Genomic DNA, 14,316 nt, shown 5'->3' on the forward strand with positions numbered 1-14,316 from the left:
ATTACAGGCGTCGGATACGTTCTGCTATTATTTGGGCATACAGAGTGTATGGGATCAGAAAAACATCTAGCATTATTACAGGATCTTCCTCTGCCTACATAGGCTATGGTCTCTGACTGTCTTGCGGAATTCCCTGATTCGGACACTTCATCTTGCTCGAACTCGTCTGTTCCCAATCTTTCTTCATGAATACGCTCTATTTCTCTACGGATTTTTCGGCACATGGCTATTATACAATTTTGCTTATCGTGTCTCCCTTCTGATATATTCTGGCTCCATCTTGTAAGAATAAGCATTGCATTCGGGTCTACCCCCGGACGGTCTTGATTTCTGATCACACAGTTTATGAGGAAACGTAACAGTTCCCCCTGTATCTCTACTTTCTGGAATTCCATAGCTCTGTTAATACATCCTGGATCTCGTCCTGTTTGAACAAAATGGTATATGTTATCTAGATGCGTAGTCATTCCTGGTAACCTTGCTAAATACTCTGCGGCTCGCCTGATGCGTAATGATGCCAGGACCATTTCGTCCTCTTTACCAACCACCGGGTCATATCTACAATTTACAAGGAGTTCCTTTAACGTACGTTCACTTACGAATTTAGGTGTACGTGAATGCGCTGATTCTTGAAAGACAAGTTTATTTATTCTGGGTGGTGTAAAGGTATTGCTAGCACCTCCCGTGGCCCCATCTGGGGCATCGGGTGTGAATGGGTTCGTTGAACGTGACACAGCAACTATGGGTGTCGATACCACTGTAGAATCGACTGCGGGGACAGATGTGCTTGCCGAAGCTTGTATCGGGACTTGCTGTTGCACGGGGTCGGATACCTGATCCTGACGTTGAACCCCTCCGCCAGACGGTCTATGTAGTGTGGCGTTAGTATACTCGGGAGCTGTGTCGTCTAGATATGAGGAAAGAAAAACATCTTCTGCGGTTCTGGGATGCCCTTTTTGATGTACCTTAATTGGAAATAACGGGGGTGCCAAGTCTTTTGGCATCCCTGGAACAGCCTTTGGTAGTCCTTCGGTTAGAAGGGGATACATACCATTCATAAGAGCATTTCTTTGTCTATTTACTTGTTCTGACTTCACTCGGATACCTTCCTCAATTAATAGATCTTCTTGAACTTTATTTGAACTTTCTTTACTCCTCTCTTCTTGTCTACGTGCTTTTTCTGTACGTCTATGAGATTCTTTACGCCATAACTCAACAGCGTCTTTCTGTGACTGTCTGACCTTTCTTTTCCATAACTCTTCCTCCACTTTCATGATGCACTCTGCATCCCAGGTTCCCGCTGCGGGCCACCTTTGACTTTCCGGCAATCCCTTGGTATAATCTACCCATAGATCAAGAAACAATATGGCATCTAAGCCATGCTTGTGGTACATAAAATGCCCTGGAGTGTCCCTAGGAGGAATAGGAACTGCTTCTTCAAGCACCCCTTTTCTGGTAGTAATCTGTCTTAACTTCGAGAAGAGCGGCATATTGACAACTGATCTGATACTTACTCTTGAATTCACTTAATACGAAAAACACAATAATGAACAGCGAACAAAGAACAATCATTCATACCACAATATGCAAGACATTTGAACACTTTTAAACATTAAACAATAAACATTTTAACAATAACCGACAATGATGACAGTCTGCCTAACTAATCACCACGCTGAATTCTTGACAATAACTGAATACTTCGGAATACTTGATATACTGCTAAACAGTACATATACACTGCTAAACAGTGCCGACCGGATTTGTGTACCCAAATCCGTCTTGACCGGCACAACCTATGTGCGCGTCAACACGCCTCCTCGGCGATGGTACTCACCGAGTAGCTCCTTGAAACGGAAGGCCTCAGAGAATGGACAGGACTCGATAACTGCGGATAGCGGACCCTCTGGACATCGGGATTTCGAAAAACCTGGTGGGCTTCTGTATACCTCGGATCTTGCTCTCTCAGCTAGGCTCTGGTCGGGATACTTCGCACTTCTCACCGCCTCGTCTGGGTTGATCGCAGCCTCAGTCGCCCCCGCTTGACCGGAGGGAGCTTACAGGAAATCCTGCTGGTACGCGTTTATGGTCCGTCCAGCTGTGGCAGGAGACCGGGCCTGCAACGCACCGCCGGCGCGTGAGATGAGAAAGTGTCCCTGTTCGGGCGCCATTATGTGGTAAATATTCTTTTTACCGAAACTGAATTTCATACGGAATCCTTAAAATAAAGTAAAATAGCTCAGAATAACAAGAGGCAGAAATCCGTGGTATAAGAGGTTTCTAAATGGGCTTTATTCCATCCAAAATGGCCGACTCGAGTCGCGGCCTTCAGGTTCCGTCACCACGAGGGTTCAGGAAGTGAAGTACAATACTTTATTGACAAGAAGTAACTTTTATAGGTCATACATTTACAATGAAACAAGTGCAAAAAGGCGTAACAATTGATAAGATAAATTAACATAGTGATACGTAATTGAAACTAGGCGTAATAAGGAGCAAAAAGAAACATGATTGGCTCTCATTATCTTACATAGGTGGATCTATACGATAATACTTAACATGGATGCGTGCGCAGCAGCATGACGTGTGATTGACATGCAACTAGGGGGTGAAGGGGACTTGATATTTAGCTCTACATGTGGAGACGAGAAGTCTAGGGGGTCATGTCAACCTAATCCCAAATCATATCTAACATCCTATGTTTAGAGAACTATGTTATCCACAAGGAAGGACTCTCGGACAGAATCTATTCTATACTAACTGTATGTGCGTGTACAAGCGTCTAAGTGTCTATATGAGAAGCGAGGGGCAGAAAACTTTCCATGGCAACAGGGCTATGAATCACTTGCAGGAGGACGGAAAGGCTGAGTCCTTTGCTTGTGAGCTAAAGGAAATGTTTACCTAAATCACTAGACAGGAATGCATCGGCTGAAGAGCAAAATAGATAATTCGAAGGTGAAATACAGCTTCTTGGCAGGCAGGCGAAAACTGGCCGAGGCAGGCACCGTTAGCTGCACAGGGAGTAGGACAAAGTTCATGGATACAGATGCGAGCTCAAGCTGAAACTGTCAGAGACAGAGAGCAGGGAAAGGCTTTGAGGAAAGAATCGGGCCTACTTGCCTGAACTGTAAAAATGGAGTACCTTAGCCATATAAAGTCGGTGGCTTTTCATACTTAGGAATTGAATATCCAGCCCATTGATGGCGGATCTGACAGAGAACATGTCGACGGTAGACACACATATGTTTGCGTCTTGGAAACTGGAACTGGAGGGAACATACATGTACTTGTGACATGCACATAGAATCGTTGGGGTCCAAGATAGGGGACATAACTGATCAGGAAAATCCACATTTCCACAAATTGACCTATCTTTATGTACGTAAGTATTACTAATTCTAGTCGGAACTACTTTTTGCGAACTCTTCTCTGCATTCGTCACATTCTCTGTATGCATCTCAAATGTACCTATTGTAACTCTAAAAGTAACTAATAAAGCTAAAACACCCCATAGTAGCATTAATAATCCAGTACAGCAGCAGCACATTTTACACCATCTTCTTAAGAAGGCACATCTACTTTGATTATTCTCTATGATAGCCATTTTACTACTTTGACCGTGTCTTTTGACTTAGCCTCTACTACTCCACTACTTGAGACTTTAAAATTCTGGATTACTTCAAACAATCAATTTCAGTTTTCTCTTCTTTTCACTTTTCCAAGTGATTTCTCTTGTTCACTCAATTTGGATATTCATCACTCTTTACTTCATTTTCTTCAACATCAAACTGTATTAGATCTCCAACGATATCCTCAGTATCCGACTTTTCATCAATGTCAGTCAAGATTACTTTCAAGATTTCACCAGTATCTTCCTCAACCACTTCTCGTATGGTCTCCTCTGGATTTCCTTGACTTTCTGCCTCTTCACTTTCAGACAGTGCCACGTACGTCCATTCCGGCGACCTATACTTCTGGTTAGGTTTTCTTATCCTCTTGATCTCTTCTGGTTCTTTTGACACTTTTCTCTTTTCACCTCTTGCTGGATTTTGACTCGACACCTCATTCACTTGTTCAGCTTTCGAGTCATTTGCTCTTATCAGTCTGTATCTCAGCCTCTTTATTCTGTTGTTAGGCCAAAGATCTCCTCTCACAACCTTTTTCGGTCTTGTTTCTGTATTATTTCTCTCTCCAATCCAAGTTCTCTTTCTCAGAACTCGACCCTCTGATTTCTCATTTTCACTTTCATCCGATTCTGTTTCAAATGCCTCTGATTCTTCAGCAGTTTTCTTTTGCTCCACAGTCTTTTTCACCACTGTTTGAGACTTCCCTACTTCTGTCCCTCCTCGGGTCTCCGACACGCAATCTTCTTGCTGTCTACTTGTCCCTTCACCTAGCTTGTCAAGAATATTCCCTACACCTCCTCGGGGGTCTTCCGCAATCTTTCCCTTTCTATCTTCTTCTGACCCTGCTTCTTCAGGTGTAATCTCAAGTGGTTCTTCAATCTCCTCCTCTTCTGATTCAGGAGTAGTCTCTGTGGAATTACTCTTTTCTTTTCTTTTTCCTTCACTGCTTTTTAGAACTTCAGGCTCTTTTACAGAATCTGATCTCCTTTCTGAGACTCTCGATTGTTCTCTTGAAGCCTTTTCTGCTTCTTTTCTCACTGGTTCTGTATCTTCATCATCACTGGAATCTGACTCTTCAAAATACTCCTTACCAGTCCCATCCTTTGGGTTTGGAACTCTCAGAGTATGACTCGCATGTACCCAGTTTTTCACTCCAGCACACTTTACTGCAGTTGTCGTAGTTAGAATGACTTGTCTTGGCCTTCCCCACCTTGGAACCAAGCAATTTCTTCTTCTGTGCACCTTAATCCTCACCCAGTCCCCTGGACTCAGATCATGAGCTTGCTTCTTCTCAAGTGTGGTAGCTTCTTCTCCAACCTGGTGAAACACAGAATGAACTGCGTCAGCCAGGCCTTTACAGTAATCCAAAATCATGTCATCAGTTATTGTCATCAACTTATTGACAGGTACATATGTATGTCGCATTGCACGTCCCATGATTATCTCGTGCGGACTTAAACCAGTAGTTCTATCTGGAGTAGATCTAATAGTCATTAGCACTAGAGGCAAGACATCCGGCCATTTCATGCCAGTGGCTAAACACATCTTACCAATCCTGTTCTTGATTGTGCCATTAATCTGCTCAACCACACCAGAAGCCTCTGGTCTGTATGCACAATGTAGCTTCTGCTGTATGCTTAATGCTTCACAAATCAAACTCATGAGTTCATTATAGAAGTGTCCACCTCTATCAGACTCAATCGTTACTGGAAACCCGTACCTAGGAATCAACTCTCTTAACAGTAACTTTGCCACTGTTATTCCATCATTTCTCCTAGTCGGATAGGCCTCCACCCATCTTGAAAACAAACAGACTACTACTAGAACATACCTCAGTCTGTTCACTTGGGGCATTTCAATGAAATCAATCTGCATTCTTGTAAAAGGACCTCCTTCTCTGCCTATTGTTCCCAGACTCACCACTGTCTTTTTCCCAGTGTTAAATTGCTGGCAAATCAAACATCTCTGACAGATGCTCTCTGCAATTGTCCTGAACTTTGCATTGTACCAGGTCTGCTTAAACGACCTGATCATCGCATCCCTCCCCAAATGTCCCTGGCCATGATACATTCTTGCCATTGACGACAAAATGGAGTTCGGCATTACTGGTCTGCCATCTCTATAGACCCGAACATGGTCTGTTTCTCTTGGGGCACAACCTGCCTTAATCCAGTCTTTTTTCTCTTCCTTTCCTGCCTCATCCTGCAACTGTTTCACTTCATCCCATGTCTCTAAGACATTAGTAAACATCACAGAACAAAAAGACATTTCACTTTCTCGTTCCCGATTAATGGATTGATTATTCTTGGCGCAATATTGGGCAATGTCATTGGCATAGCGATTTCCAACTGTCACAAAATCATCTTCTTGTCCATGAGCAGCACACTTCACAACTGCTAACTCTTTAGGCAACTGTATCGCCTGAAGTAATTTCCCAATCACTTCAGCATTCTTTATTGGAGTCCCACTCGACGTCAAGAAACCTCTTTGTAGCCAAAGTTGGCCAAAATCATGCACAACTCCAAATCCATACTGACTATCAGTCATCAGTCGTTCTCAAATCTTTCCCAATTTCACAAGCTTTTGTTAACGCCACCAATTCAGCAACTTGTGCAGATTTCACTCCTTTCAATGGTGATGCTTCCATAACCTCTGAAACTTTACACACCGCATATGCTGCACATAGCACACCCTCATCATTCCTCAGGCATGATCCATCCACAAACAACACATGATCACTCTCAAGCAAGGGAAGATCCCTTATGTCTGGTCTCGGTTTTGTACAGTAATCAAGCACATCCAAACAATTATGATCATCTTCTGTCTTCACACCCACATTTTCAATATCCGGCAACAATGTCGCTGGATTCACTTTCACACATCTCTCAAGAGTCACATTTGATGCTCCCAGAATCACTTTCTCATATTTAGTCAGCCGACTATGTGACATGTACTGAGTTCTGCTTCTTGTCAAAAGAATTGCCACATTGTGAGGTACGAATACCCTTACAGGATATCCCATTATGATTCCCTCACTCTGTTCCAGGCTTCTGCATGTTGCAGCCACAGATTTCAAACAACCTGGTAAACCTACAGCTACAGGGTCAAGTGTCGATGAGAAGTACGCAATAGGCCTCCTCAGCTGTCCGTGTTTCTGAATTAACACTGAAAGTGCACATCCATTTCTCTCACTGCAGTACAATTCAAACTCCTTTTCATAGTCAGGCATACCCAAAGCTGGAGCCTCACACATTCTACTTTTGAGCTCTTCAAATGCTGCCATTTGTTCTCTATCTAGTTCCAATGGGTCTGTCATCTCACTTTTTGTCAGTTTAATCAGTGGCTTTGCTATCAGAGAAAAATTAATTATCCACTGACGACAATAACCCACCATACCCAGGAACATTCTCACTTCCCTCTGGGTCTTTGGGGCTTTCATTCCCCTGATGATTTTGATCCTGTCATCAGTCACCTTTCTCAGACCTTTTTCAATATTGTGTCCAAGATAATGCACCTCTTTCTTGCAGAATTGCAATTTGGCTGGAGATACTTTTAACCCTCCATCTGCCAGATGATTCAATAAAGCTATAGTATCCACTTCACAAGCTTCACGTGTCTTTGATGCCACAAGTAGGTCATCAATATATTGCACTAGTACTGAGTTTTCAGGCATGATCAAGCTCTCCAATGATTTTTTCAATAACTGATTGAATATCGAAGGACTCTCCGTATACCCCTGTGGGATACGACACCATGCTAAAATACGCTGGCCAAACCTAAATGCAAAAATCGGCCGGCTATCATGATGCAATGGAATTGAAAAGAACGCATGACACAAATCAATCACTGTATACCACTCAGCATCATGTGGAATCTGATACAAAATCACTGATGGATTTGGTACAATAGGACAACATGCCACCACAATTTGATTAACTTTTCTCAAATCCTGTACGATCCTACATTTCCCATTTGGCTTTTTCAACCCCATTATTGGTGAATTACACGGACTACTCAGTAGTTCTCTCAGAACTCCCTGCTGAATCATTTTCTCAATTATAGGAGTTATTCCTTCAATTATTTCTGGTGTCATTTTGTACTGAGGAATGTTAGGATACGTAATTCCCTCTTTCACTGAAATTTTCACAGGATCTACATTATTCATCAATCCCACATCCTCTCCAGTAAAATCCCAAACTGTCCTTTTCACTGTGTCTCTCAGCTCTCGAGGCAAATCCTCCGGATCAAACACAGCAAATGCACCAACCATTTCACTCTCTCTATTTCCTAGAGTCATTCGGTACAAAACATCCTCATCTGGTGTCTCAAAGGCTATTCCATCCGGTGTACAGAAAATTGTGCAGTTCATCTTGCACAACAGGTCCCTACCTAACAGGTTCACTGGACTAGTGTCACAGACAATAAATCTGTGAATGTCTGAAAATTTCCCTATCTGTACTCTTACTGGTTCAGTAAGACGTGTCCTGATTTGTGTATTGGCTACACCAACTACTTGGATTGCTTCATCCGAGAGAGGAAGATTTCTAATATCTGTTGACCTGACAGTTGATCTTGTCGCACCTGTGTCTACCAAAAAAGTAACACTTTCCTCATTTATTTTCCCATCTACAAATGGTCCTGCCTGGTCTATTTCTAGAGTTGCACCAAGTATGCACTCTTCCTCCTCTCTTCGGCACCGTCAATAATCACCCTCAGACTCCCTCCCTTCATTCTTTAACAAATACTGTTGTACCTGGTTAGAACGCCTTGGTTTGTTTACCTGTTCATCATTGTAGAATCCTGAATCCTGATTATACTTTTGTGACCCTCTATTCTGCGGCAAGGGCGGTTTTGGCTCTTGACTCTGCTGTCTCACAACTTTCTGTTGTTGCTGCTGTTGATTATTTCCTTCGTTCTGCACCTGTTGATTTAAGGATTTTCCCTCATTATTCACTAATGGTGGATTGGTACACTCAGACCTCCAATGTCCCAGTTGGCCACAGTTGTGACACGGGAACTTTTTCTTAGCTTCTTCAAGATTCCCCTTTCCTTTTCCTGCATATCTAGGTCTATTCCCTGCATTATTTCCTGCATTATTTGCCTGCTCCACCAACTGTGCTTCCTGTCTTTCCGCAACTTTCACTTGTGCCCACATTGCTTTCTCTTTCAGCTTTCTTTGTTTCGCTTCAATTTCATCACTGAAGTATTTTGCATGTCTCAGAATCTCATCTATTTTCTTACTCTGCCAATCCACTGTGTGCTCACGAATTCTCTCACTAATCTCAGGTCTCAGGCCATATACAAATCTGTATACAAAATGACTCAAATCTTTGTCACCCAGGTGTTCATCTCCACTGAATTGTTTAAATGCCAGTATCAGCCTCTCGTAAAAAGCATGAACTGATTCTTTCGCTTCCTGTTGTGTTCGATCTATTTTAACCCAGTCTGTCTCTTTTGCAGGTACTTTACTCTTCAGGTATACCATCACCTGATCATACTTTCTCATTACCTCTGGATCTGGTGCTCCTGTTCTCGGATCTCTTGGATATTCCTCAGTAGGCCAACTCACAACTATTTTACACTCAGTCCACAAGTCTGCTGGAACAATTATATCAAACAGACTATTCAGGTCAATCCACAGCACTTTTGACAATTTCACAAACCTATCTACCTGCCTATACCACTCGACGGGCTTTTCTCTCAATCGAGGGAAATCATTCGTAAATGATAAAATATCCTGTCTGGTCCATGGAACATGTACATATCCTCCTCCAAGTATTTCTCTCATAGGATAATTATCCACTGGTTTCTCCTTTTCTCTCACAGGAAATGCTGAATAAGTCTTATCTCCGGATTCTTCTCTTTTCTTGTACCACCTATCCTTCCACTTTTCTACATCTCCCCATCTTCGCAATAATGCGACCATTTCTTTAATCTGTCCTGTTCTACCAGTACCATTCAAATTTTCAATATCCTTGTCTGTAAAATCCATCCTGTAAGTTTTTTGCAAAGCTTTCACCTTATCAATGTCAACTCCCTGATCATTCGCTATTGCTCTTAACCTGTCATGTGTATTTCTCGCTCTCCAGGTGATATTTTTACACATAAACAACAGCTCACCTTCATGATGATTTTTAAGAATTTCTGTTGGAACTGTCCCTGCAACAAGCTCTTCTAATTCTACACGTAACCTAGCCACATCAACTGCTTGTGAATCTTTATCCCTCTTCTGAAGAACTTTCATCCAATCATTCAAATCTTCAGCTGTTATTTCAGTAGTTTTTCTCACTGGAACCACTTTCTTTTGCGGTTCTAAAATCGGCATCCCTGAACAACTAGCTTCACTAGCATCCAGTCCTTCACTACATGTGTCATGTCTGGATTGTCTCAGATCACTACTTTCTGTCCTTCTTCCGGAATCTCCTGAGGGACCAGCTGAACTTGTCATCTTATTCCCAACATATGGAATCACCAAACCATTTTCACCTGTCCTCTGGTTGTCAAACACAGGCATAATCGGACCTATGGTTACAGGCACCGTAACAGCTTCCAGATTCTTTGTTAACTCCCTAATCTTTTCAGTCAGCTCTGTTGTAGTTCTGGCTAATTCTCTTGTATTTCCGTCACCACCTCGATTCCCTCTCTCCCTGAAAGGATTACCACTTCTTAACTCAGGTGTCACATTTTCTGTCTCAATTTTACTCACTGTATCTCTTATCGGAGAAACAATTGGTGTACTCTCGTCTGGTTCTGGTCTATATGGAGGTGGTCTCTTGTAAATCATGTCATTCAAGACCTCATCCTCATATTCATTAACTCCATATCTTCTCACTTCTGACTCAGGAACCCTTTCTGCTCCCCCTTCAACTGTTCTCATCGGATATAATCCCTCTGACATACTAGCATCTCGCCATCTTTTCATTCGATCATGATGAGTTTCACGATCATGTCTCCTCCCGAACATATACCTGTAATGTCCTCCAGACCTTTGTTTTTCTCGCTCATGTACTTCCTCTTCCCATTCCACTAAAGCCTCAAACTGTGTCGGCCTTGGTTTTGGGTCAAGACATAACATCTTTTCCCGTAAATTTCTCAACACGGCCAGATTAAATGAACCATGTTCTGGAAATGCTAGAACACCATCCTCTTTGGTATACCTAACCCAATTCTCCAACCATATACAGGTATGATACCCACATCTCGCAGCCATGAAGGATGCAGGTGTTTTCGCTGGAGGTAACAATTCACCCTCTCTCGTCTTAACATCTTTATCCTTATCAAACCACTTTTTAATTTTTCCAAAGAATGTCTTCTTCTTTTTCTCTTCTTGGTAATACATTTTAGCGTTTACCAAAACTTTCTAATCCCTTCCGTATTATAAATATACAATACGAATTTCAACCAATAACAGCGCGACTCACACTAACGCACCAATCCTGGAGCGTCTACGTCACTAGAATAGCCCTTCCAATCCTTGCGCGGCTCACACCAACGCACCAATCCCAGCGCGAACACTATTCTGATCCACTATCCAATCAGAGCGCGGTCTGTTTGACGTCAGCAGTCGCTGCAGTCGCCTGTCTCCTGTCTCCTGTCACTCGTCTACCCCTCCTTTACAAAATCTCTCAGTAGACTTCGTGTCAAAATTTCTACAAAATCTATTAGTTACAACATATAATGTCTGCTTCGCTAACCACAGAATAGTAAAGAAATCTATTTCACAAGAATCAACAACTTTCATACATCCCTTAACTGTTTCCTCTAGGACTTGTCCAAAGAGTCTTACAATCAATTAAATGTATAAGCATTCACGCACATTCATACAAGAAAATATAGTACATACACACAGAATCCTGCTTCCCGAGAACAGCGAACAATCTGTCCCACTACAGAATTATAACACACGTCAACCAAGCAGCTTACCTCTGCCCAGTTCCTCCAACAAGCTCAGAGAATACCTATTACTTCTCCCGCGATAAGCTTTAACGGTGATCCTTACGGATCCCTGGGACTTAAGACCAGAGTTTCACAGATAACCTTCGCTACCATACGCACACCTTATATACCAGAAATATATCTAATAGTAACATACGACAATGTCACTAATTCCGAACCCAGACAATGTGACGCGCAACTTCAATTGTCACACGTTTTTCCCTACAGTCCCGTCTTTCCCGAGAGCAGCATATACTTCCCTCTGCCCTACTACGGAACTGCTACTAGCTCCCAAGTTTCAGAAGCACTACATATAACTCAACATGACGACTCCAACATATAGTATTAGTACATATACCAACATCAATCAATAATCAATAATCAATAAGCTAATGTACAAGCAATCTAATCAGATCAAGACAATCATCAATAACCATCACAACTCTGCTACCAGGAAATTGATAGAGATCAGGGTGTATATAATATCCTTACTTCCACGGATAGAGTAATTTCACAGTTACACGCACATACACTCATCACACACTAGGGCCCATTTCACTAACATACACTCAAATACTCTACCAGCACAGAACCTGTGGAAAGAAAACCCCTAACACCCCGCATCTATATCGAGGTCGATAAGACCTGGTTATTGTAACTGCCCTGAAACATAATCTAAACAATCTATACCAGAATAATCAAAACATAGTACTCAATAATTGACAAGAAATAATAACCAACACCATATTCAAAATTATAATGCTTTATCTAAAATTAGTCAAAGGAAATCAATCAGAATAAATCATTTTTCTCATAGTTACCTATTCTAGCTAAATGTCAGAACGGGTCAGGACAGGTCTCTCAGTAAAGTCTCTCGAGTTGCTGTCCTCACAGCATAGATCCTCACCAACGCAGGTTTGGGAAGAAAAATGGCAAAGTGGCAAAGACCCTCTCTAGGCTAATAATTTTTATAGCATTTCGAACAAAGGAAAGAAACAAAAGTATTTATTGCGTCCGCTGAACCTCCGAGCAAAGCGAGAAGGAAAGGATGTAGCATCGTTACATTTGGAAAAATCTCCGCTCAGAAAAAATCACAAAAATAAAAAACAGAACAGGAACTAAATATTAAATGTATCTTCTCAACTTCCACACATTTCCTCTGGTGAGCTCAGAGTTCAGAGTCTTTCTTTAAAGCTCCTTTGTTTTCCAAGGCTGCCAAGGCTGTCTCAATGCATCTGGAGACTTGCCCAGAACTGCTGCTGTCTTCACGGAAAGTTTTAACCAGGAAAGGACTGTGGACAGATGACTCGCATCCATATTCAGCAAGGCCTTTTCCATCACAAACTCTCACTCGAGACTAGGCTGCAAATGGCGGCCATATTTGGTTAGGCCACAATAGGCCACAATAGACCATCTTAATTGAAAGAAACAAAAACAACGTTACCACAGCATAATGATTAAACAGTGTTAACCCCACTAATACCCTTATGTGTATCTAATTATCTAGCCTTTTGCAACACGGAAAAGCATTAATTCGAAATCGTTTCGTGCTTAAAAATAAACAGCACTCAGCAACATTTAAACATGTAAACATGCACGTTATTATTAGTCAGCACACATATGCGTTCCCACGTGTAATTCTCTTTTGTTAAAACACACATGTTGATCAGTATAAAAACACTTACACAAAACAAATAATTAATAATTAATAATTAATAGATTAAATTTTGACAAATAGACAAGCCAGAGCTTCAAAACCCGATTAATTTTCAAACAGAAAACTCTGCTCTAGCAGCAGAACCTGCGTGCAGTCTGGTACTGACATGCTGACTGGCAAGTGCCCACACTTGCCGGTCCCTAAACCTTCCCTTAACTTCATGTTAGTCACCCCTCTGGTAGGCCCACGGGCAGGGTGCGTTGTAAGCATAAGGTAGGACAAGCCTGGATGCGTTGCATGTCCTAGTAGTGAATTACCGCCATCTTGTTGTTCACTACTGTAAGGCTACCCTGTTCTCATAGGCCAGTATGGGCGGCTAGGATTGTTACATCCTATGATCCTAACCGACCCAGGGAACATGGTAGGAGATCGAGTTTAGTATGCCTGAACTCGGAATAATAAGGTACATCTTTTCCCAAGGTTTATTTTAATATTCCGCGTTTGCAAATGCCGCTTTTAGAAAGCTGGCCTTTGCTTGCCTAAACATTTCAGCCCGCCTCTGCGTGATGTGTATCTGATGTCTGGCCGGTGTGAGTGACAGGGCTGGGGGAACCCAGATGGGCAGGGCTAGGTAGCCTGGTGGTGAATAGGACGATCGACAGGTAGATGGGTGGGAGGAGTACTCCTAGGCTCTGAATAGGACAGTGCTCTGCCACCCCAATGCCGGCTCCGCCCCCTGTCGAGCGTCTGATGACTCTGCCCTGCGCTCTGAAAGAAGAAGCCTGCATCGCGTAAACAAAGTGCTCAGAAACCGGACTGGACTAGGCAAGGGCCCCCCTGGCCTGGGAGAACAAAAGATTTGCTGTATAAATGTAGAAGCCCTGCTCCTAAGAAACTAGATCCGCTTTTGACAAAGAAGAATCTCTGCCTGAGGAGGAGGCACCGGGAAAGCTGTAGGAGGAAGACTATCCCTATCCTGGGGGACTGGCCTGCAGTGGTGACCTTGCTGCCAAAGGAGAGAAAAAGAACCTTTTGCTGAAGACTGCTTTACTTTTACTTTCAAGACTTGTGCTTTTCAAAACGATCTCCAAGGGCCTG

This window comes from Triturus cristatus, chromosome 4_2 (assembly GCF_964204655.1).
Source record: "Triturus cristatus chromosome 4_2, aTriCri1.1, whole genome shotgun sequence".
Lineage (NCBI taxonomy): Eukaryota > Metazoa > Chordata > Amphibia > Caudata > Salamandridae > Triturus > Triturus cristatus.